The 7,528-nt window shown below is 38.0% G+C and overlaps 1 pseudogene; it reads right to left on the reverse strand.

The window, feature by feature from the left end:
* Window positions 1-489: 489 nt before the first annotated feature.
* Window positions 490-1,913, reverse strand: Paics-ps4 (phosphoribosylaminoimidazole carboxylase and phosphoribosylaminoimidazolesuccinocarboxamide synthase, pseudogene 4; annotated as a pseudogene).
* Between the last annotated feature and the right edge of the window lie 5,615 nt (window positions 1,914-7,528).

Raw genomic sequence — 7,528 nt, forward strand, 5'->3', positions numbered from 1 at the left:
CCTGAGTTAAAGGTTATTTATTGTGAGGCAGGCCAAATGGATGCTGGGAACCAAACTCAGGTCATCTGTCAGAGAGCCATACTGGTTCTTGAACCACAGACACATTGCTTCAGTTCCATAATTACATATTTACCCAATGACTATAAAGAGGGTGAGATGTAATTTAGCATTGTCGTGCCAATTTTACTAACTATAAAGATTCTTTCCCCAGCAAATGCATGGTCTCAATACACAGTCCAGGCTGGCCTTGAATTTAGTGATCCTCTGCCTCAGCCTCTGGAGTGCTAAGGTTACAAAGACATATCACTATGTAGAGCTAGAAAATATTAATAACATCTACTGACAACGTACCAACTCATAAACTTTAAGGACCATTTGCTCATTAGTAAATTGAATTATTTTCTCTGACGTGAAATCATTTTGCCTGAATTTTTTTCTTTAAATTCAAACTAGGAATATGTATTTTCTTCTACAAATTAAATTGCTTTATTAAAAACTGCATTCTCTGATTTTCTTATCAGCCTGCTTTAAGGATGTCCATGTATTCAATATGCTTGTTCGAAGTTTGGCCCACACCAAATGGTTGTTTAACAAATATCTGAGTAGCAAACTAAGCTACCTTCTGTAGAAAGTATATTTGCACAGCCAATACCACTGGGCAGTCGAAGAGATGACCACACATCCTGAGCACCCCAGTATAGTGTAATTGGGGGACAGCTGATAACCAGATATGCAGTATTACTAGACATCACTGGGCCTAGTCCATTGCTTCTGCTGGCCACTGCAACAAATAAATACAGTAGGTATGCCATCCCCTTCATATTCTGCTTTAATCACCAAAGTTTCATCTGGTCCTTTATGTGCGGATGTTACTCTAAGTTCACATGGGATCCCAAAATTTCACAAGCTTTCTTAATTTTTTCACAGTGACCAAGGTCAGAGGTTGAACCCATCAGTACTACTACCCCACACTGACTGTTTGACTAAGAAGCAATTCCATTCTGTCTGCAACCCACTCAGAGATTTTCTTTACCATCTGGAGTCCTTCCGGGGTTACTTCTTTGAGATTCCAGTAAGACTGTCTTTCTACTGGCTTTGATCTTCTGATGGCCATAGTCGCCAGTAATCATTATCCATGACATCAGCAAGAACAATCTCCTTGGAGGTTACATCAGTGCCAAATTCAATCTTCGCATCAACCAGCGTACAGTTCAGGGGCAGCCAGGATTTCTCCAGAATTTCAAAAATAGCTTGTGTGGTATGACTCTGGATGTCCGCTTCAGTCTGCTCTATAACGAGTTCAGCAGAACAAAAGTTTGCAGGGATGAGTTGCTCCTTGGACTACTGTGGGTCACTACTGGCATCATCCTTGAAGGACATCTCTACTTTTAGTGGATAAAACTTACATCCCTCCTTTCCACCAGGGTTCCTTTAGAAAACATCCAGTTGCTATTCTTCAGCCTAACTAATCAAATGTAATCATTTTCCATTGGGATGTAATGAATGCACTCTCCCCAAATTTCTTGGTGAAACAGTTTTTATACTAGCTTCCTGTAACAACTGAAATATGCAGCTGTTTGTTCTTTTATTGGACATTCTCCCCTTCTTCTATAAGGGTGTTCCCCTCTCCATCCACCCCCTTCTTACCTCCTTCCCTGACATCCCCCTACACTGGGGGTCCAACTTTAGCAGGACCAAGGGCTTCTCCTTCCATTGGTGCCCAACAAGGCCATCCTCTGCTACATATGCAGCTGGAGCGAACTTATTGGAGATTGCAGCTTTGCCTTCCAGGGTTTTTTTCTAGCATCACTTCCTGCTTTAATCTGGTCCTTGGACTGCAAGAGGACTCTTCCTGGATTATCTAACAATTCATAGACTTCTTTTGTTTTACCCTCATAGAGTTTTTCCCCCATTGTTCACCATTATCCTAGGTGAAATAGAGGATGCAGGGGAAAAGAGACAGTGCTCTCGGATGTATTTCTTAATAAAAATGACTTACCAAAGTTAAACAAATAATAAACTATCAACTTAAATAGACACCCATTACCTCTAGTGAACTAGAATCATTAATTAAAATCTTCGAACCAAGCAGGGTCATATTCAGGAAGAGCAGAATTATATCAAACCTTCAAAAAATGCCAAAACTCCTTAAATCATTCTTCAAAGAAGAAGCTGAAAGAACATATTCTAATTGCTTTTATGACGCCATTATTATCCTGATATCCAAACTACATGAAGACCCAACAAAAATTATAAATCAATATTCCTTAAGAACATAGATGCAAAAATTCCCAATAAAACACTTGCCAACCAAATGAAAAAAAAACACAGCAGAAACATTATCCAGCATGATCTAGTATATTTTATTCCAGAGATGTATAGATGTGTCAACAACATAAATTGATACATGTAAACTACCACATAAAGAGGCTGAAACCAAAAAATCATGTGATCATATAATTAGATTGATATAGAGGAATTTTGTTCCAGCAATATGGCTGCTCTGGCAAGAGATCACATCCAAATGTATGACCCAGCCAGAATGTAGACATGCTGTGGATTACAGTATGAGCTGGCAAGAATACAAACACGTCCTTAGTACACACCTTTAATCCCTAATAATGAAGGTAAGGTTGGTTTGAGGTAGGAAGCAGTCATGTTTGAAAGTGACTTCTAATTGTGAGGCAGAGTGACAAATCAGAGAAAGATTTCATAAAATGATAGGATTTGCCCAGCTGACATGAGAACAGACAAGAAAGACAGGTTACTCAAGAGCAGCAAGAGAAAGAAAAGTTACGGTGTGTGGTGTGTGATGTGTGTGTACAGCAGTTCTACTCAGACAATTTTATAGAAAGAACAAGATAGACACAGGTGAAGACAGAATGATCCATAAAATGAGGAGTCAGAAGATTAGAATATATTGTGAAACCAAGTATGAAGTCAGGCAAAGCAATTCAGTTAGAAGCCAAGAGAAACTGTATTGAATTAATCATCTTGAAAGATTAGATTGCACAGAGGCTAGAAGCTTCCAGACTTAGGGTTAAGGATACTTAGAACAGAAAGGAAATTCTCTGGGTTTAACCAGCACAGTTCAGGTATGAGTCTCATCTCATCACTTTATCTGAGGAAATAAAAGACACATTTACAGATGCAGAAAAATACTTTTGATAAAAAATCCAATATCCTTTCATAATAAAAGTCCTGGAGAGACTGGAAATACAAACTGCATACTTTAATGGAATAAAGGCAAATTAAACCAAGTAGGATGTGCCTAGTCTCACAGAGATTGAATGTACCAGGTGTGGTACATCACAGGGGTGTGGCCCACACAGTCAAAAGAGAAGGATAGGGGATATGGGGAATCATTTGCAAGGGGTGACTGGAGGGGGACAATGAGCAGAATGTAAAGTGAATAAGTAAAATAATAAAAAAATAAAAGAAAACCAAAAACCAAGTGCCTTGTCAATGATAACCTAAATGAAGAGAAACTAAGAGCATTTGATTCCACTAAAACCAAGGGTAAGACAAAGGTCTATTTTCTCCATACCTAGTCAGTATACTGCTTGAAGCCTTAGAAAGAACAATGAGGAAAGTGAAGCAGATCAAGAGGATACAAATGGCAAAGAAAAAGTCAAAATATCTTTATTTGCCGATGATATGATTTTATATATAAAATACCTTAAAAACTATACCAGGAAACTTCTATAGATGATAAACCTGCTCAGTAAAGCAGCAGGATACAAAATTAACACACAGAATTCAGTAGCCCTTCATATACAACTGAGAAATGCACTAAGAAAGAAATCAGGGAAATAATACCTTTCATAATAGCATAACAAAATATCTTGGAATAATTCCAAACAAGTAAGTAGAAGATTTGCATTGTAAAACTTTATGATATTGAAGAAAGAAATTGAAGGAGACACAAAAAGATGGAAAAATACGACTTGAGTATATATCTGTAGGACTAATATAGCAAAAATGGTCATCTTACAAAAAACAATCCAGAGATTCAACGTAATCCCCATCAAACTTCCAACACAGTTCTTCATAGAAATTGAAAGAACAATTTTCACCTTCATAACCTAAACACAAATAACCTAAGATAGCTAAAAAAAATCCTGCATAATAAAAGAAGTGTTGTAGGTAAGATTTCAAGTTTTGGTATGAAATAATAGTCATAAAAACATCATGTTATAAACATAATCACAGAAACTTTGAGTTAAATTGAAGACCCAGAAGCAAATTAAAGATTCACATATAATGCTACACACCAATGCACACCTGATCTTTTGTTGCAGTAAAATGAAAAAGTGGTAGGACCAGTTCCTGCATGGTCCTGGCTATCTCTAGTTCTGGCTCCAACGGGCCACTGGAACCAGCACTAATTCATCTCAGATTAATATCTCTCCTGGAAGCTCTCTGCTAGCTGCCAACTTTCTGGTTCTAGCCATCCAGTAAAATCAAGACTCAACAAATTGTAATTTGAAAATCAGATTTGTGTTAAACTCTCAACCCACAATACAGTCACACAATAAACTTATAACCAATTGATAATGATATAAACTGGCCACCTAGGTAAGATAAAATTTGCCCATCTAGACAACACAAAATCCTGTACACATTCATCCCTTAAGAATAGTCATAACACCAGTCAGAATGGTTAAGATAAAAAACTCAGGTGACAATAGATACTGGCGAGGATGTGGAGAAAGAAGAACACTCCACCATCGTTGGTGGGGTTGCAAGCTGGTACAACCACTCTGGAAATCAGTCTGGAGGGTCTTCAGAAAATTGGACATAGTACTACCTGAGGATCCAGTTATACCACTCCTGCGCATATACCCAAAAGATGCTCCAACATACAACAAAGACACATGCTCCACTATGTTCATACCAGCCTTATGTATAATAGCCAGAAGCTGGAAAGAACCCAGATGCCCTGCAACAGAGGAATGGATACAGCAAATATGGTACAATTACACCAGGGAGTACTACTCAGCTATAGAAAACAAAGACTTCATGAAATTCATAGGCAAATGGAACTAGAAAATATATCCTGAGTGAGGTAACTCAATCTCCTCTCTCTCTCTCTCTCTCTCTCTCTCTCTCTCTCTCTCTCTCTCTCTCTCTCTTTCTCTCTCTCTCTCACACACACACGCACACACACACACGCACACACACACGCATGTGTGCACACACACGCACATGTGTGCACACATGGTATGCACCCACTGATAAGTGGATATTAATCCAAAGCTTTGATTACCCAAGATACAATCCACAGACCACATGAAGCTCAAGAAGAAGGATGACCAAAGTGCAGATGCTTCAGTCCTTTTTAGAGTGGGGAACAAAAATATTCATAAGAGGAGATATGGAGACAAAGTTTGAAGTGGAGACTGAAGGAATTGTCATTCAGAGCCTGCCCCAAGTTGGGTTCCAGCCTACATACAGCCACCAAACCCAGACAATATTGCTGATGCCAAGAAGTGCATCCTGACAGGAGCCTGATATAGCTGTCTCCTGAGAGGTTCTGCCAGAGCATGACACATACAGAAGCGAATGCTTGTAGCCAACCATTGAACTGAGACATGGGGTCTCCATTAGAAGAGGTAGAGAAAGGATTGAAGGAGCTGAAGGAGTTTGCAACCCCATAAGAACAACAATACCAACCAACCAGAGCTCCCAGGGACTAAACCACCATCCAAAGAGTACACATGGACAGACTCATGGCTCCAGCTGCATATGTAGCAGAGGATGGCCTTGTTGGGGGTGCTAGTGGGAGGAAAAGCCCTTGTTCCTGCCAAGACTGGACCTCCCAGTACAGGGGAATGTCAGGGCAGGGAGGTGGGAAGGGGTGGGTGGTTGGGTTTGGAAACATCTTCATAAAAGAAAGGAGGGGTGATGGGTGGGGGTTTATGGATGGGAAACTGGGAAAGGGGATAACATTTAAAATGTAAACAAAAGATATCCACTAAGAATGGACCAATTAAAAATTCTAAATTAATAAAAAGAATAGTCATAACAACTTGTAGTATGTGCAGAGAGGAATCTTAACATCTGACACCATGTTCTCTTGGCTGCCTCTTCCTACTCTCTCCAGCCTCCTTTGCTTTTCTGAAACTTTTCTCCTGCCCATCCTTTTCTCTAGTTCAATGACAGATCTCATTCTATCCTGGACCTGACTTCACTTGCATAATGACATCAACCTACAATCTTTGACAATGATGTAAAGATTAAACTCTGAAGAAGATAGCATTTTCAAGAAATGGTTCTTGTCAAAATGGATGCCTTCATGCAGATGAATACAAATAGATTCATATTTATTACCATGCACAAAACTCAACTCCAAGTGGGTCAAGGACCTCAACATAATAACAGATACTCTGAAAGTTTATAGAAGAGAATGCTGGGAATAGGATCAAAGACTTTGTCACAGGAAAGTGAAAGCTTCTGCTAGACACTGACAGCACAGGCACTAAAATCAACATGGGCTCTCATGAAGCATAAAATCTTCTGTTTGATGAAAGAAACCATTGTTTGGGCAAAGCAACAACCTAGAGAATAGGAAAATATGTTTACCAACTACATATCTGATACAGGTTACTATTTAAAATCTATAAAGAACTAAAAAAGAACCCCGAAACTCAAGGAACAACTCAGTCAAAAGTGGATTGCTGAGCAAAGCAAAGAGTTCTGAAAAGATAATATATATATATATATATATATATATATATATATACATACATACATACATATATATGCTAAGAAACACTTAAAGGAGTGTTTAAGATAATTAGAAATCAGGAACACACATTAAAATTATTTTCAGATTTTGTCTTATATCAATCACAATAGCCAATATCAATAAACCAATGTGGGGTAATTATCTATTGTTGGGGGGAGCAATGTTTTATAGCTACTATAAAAATTAATGTGGTGGTTCCTCAGAAATCTGGGAATAGATCTACTTTAAGATATAGTTTTACCCCTCATGTACCTATAGGACTCTGCATCCTGCATCCTACTACAAAGATACTTGCTTATAAATATTCATTGATCATCTATTTATTCACTTCAGGAATTTGGAACAGCCTAGATGATAAATGGATAATGAAAATTTATATAACATATAATAGACTATTATTTAACTATTAAGAATAAGAATTACTAAATTTTCAGGTTAATATTTGAAACAAACAAACAAACAAACAAACAAACAAACAAAAAAACAAAAAAACATTAGTGAGGTAACCCAGACTCAAAAAGGCAAATATTTTGTTTTCTCTTGTATGTAGATGCTAGCTCTTAAGCCTTCAATATCGTGATACAATCCAAATAACCAGAGTTTAAATACTTAGTTATCAACCAGGCTACAGGAAAGAATAAACCCAAGGAAAGGAAAATAGAATGTATTGTTATAAAGAGTCAAAGGGAAAACTAAAATACAATTAAATATTGGGGCGGGGTGTAGACCAGAGGGTAAAGGAGCAATTATGGGAGAGGTAACTAATACTGAAGGACA

This window comes from Rattus norvegicus, chromosome 6 (assembly GCF_021556685.1).
Source record: "Rattus norvegicus strain SHRSP/BbbUtx chromosome 6, alternate assembly SHRSP_T2T, whole genome shotgun sequence".
Classification (NCBI taxonomy): domain Eukaryota; kingdom Metazoa; phylum Chordata; class Mammalia; order Rodentia; family Muridae; genus Rattus; species Rattus norvegicus.